Genomic DNA, 1422 nt, shown 5'->3' with positions numbered 1-1422 from the left:
TATAGTAATAAATTACATACGCCTAGTATAGAAATTTAACTAAATATGTAACACTATTCATTTAAGTGATACGTGAATTGCCCTAATTTTTTGTTATTGAAAGATAATATATATTGCTATATAGCCTTTAAGTAAAATTTTACTCATTGGGTCAAAGATTTTGAAAATTTAATACAAGGTTCCTTATACGCTGTTATTATAGCAGTTGATAAATATTAAAGATTCATAAACATGATTTTTTTATAAGTATTTAAAGTTCAAATTTTGACGAAAATGATCAATTATTGTAAAATGTTTACATTATTAGATTCTGAGTGGAACGATGAATGTATTGATTTTACAATGATGTGTGTTTTTTTTTTATTTTTTTTTTTATTTTTTTTTTATTTTTTTATTTTTTTTTGTGTCTGTCATCACGTTTTAGGACAGTAAAAGTGCTTGGATTTTCTTCAACAGTACCTTTTCTGATAGGAAAGTGAATCTAGTTGGTACTTTGGGGGGTCAAAAGTAAATTTTTTCCAATAGTTTTCAAACGCGCCGTGAAAAACAAAAGAAAAATTAAGGAAAAACGGGAATTTTTACGCAAAATCTGTTTTCGAGAAAATCGATTTTGGTTTTTGGTGTAACTTTAAAACAAATGACCGTAGATATATGAAATTTTGACTGAATGTTTATCTTAGCATTTTCTATACACCATAACATTTTCAAAATATTTTGATTTATTTTGAGCTCTTTACGGACATTTTCATTTTCCATTTTTTTTTAGTTTTTTTTCTAAAAATATCAATAAAATTTTATTTGTTGGATAAAAAAGCTTGAAAATTTAATAGAAGGCTCCTATTATGTTGTTTCAAAGGCAGATGAAAAATATTAAAAATCGTTAGTCACAGTTTTTTTTTATAAACATTTAAAGTTCAAAAAATGACAAAATATGGAAAAATCACGAAAATTTGCAAATTATTTCGAGTTAGAAATTCATAAAAATTTTTCTTTTTAAATCTAAGATATGAAAATGTAATACAAGATTCCTTATAAGATTGTCTACCTTTATCAAACAAAAAATATCTATAAGGAAGTCAAATTAAATTTTTAGGATCGTTTGAAATTCAAATTTTTACAACAATGGATATTCACTCGATTTCTCATGTAGCGATTTCCTTATTTTGTTGTAATTCAAAAACGAATAACTGCAGATACATGAAATTTTTACTGAATGTTTATATTAGCATTTCCTATACACCATACAATTTTGAAAATATTTTGACTCTTTTTGAGCTGTTTACGGACATTTTCAGTTTTAAATTTTTTTAGTTTTTTTTTCTATAAATATCAATAAAGTTTTATCTGTTGGGCCAAAAAGTGTATAAATTTAATACAAAGACTCCTGATATATTGTTACAATATCAGTTGAAAAATATTAAA

This window comes from Acyrthosiphon pisum, chromosome A3, assembly GCF_005508785.2.
Source record: "Acyrthosiphon pisum isolate AL4f chromosome A3, pea_aphid_22Mar2018_4r6ur, whole genome shotgun sequence".
NCBI lineage: Eukaryota > Metazoa > Arthropoda > Insecta > Hemiptera > Aphididae > Acyrthosiphon > Acyrthosiphon pisum.
The sequence above is the reverse complement of the archived record's forward strand: the minus strand, read 5'-3'. Positions refer to the sequence as shown.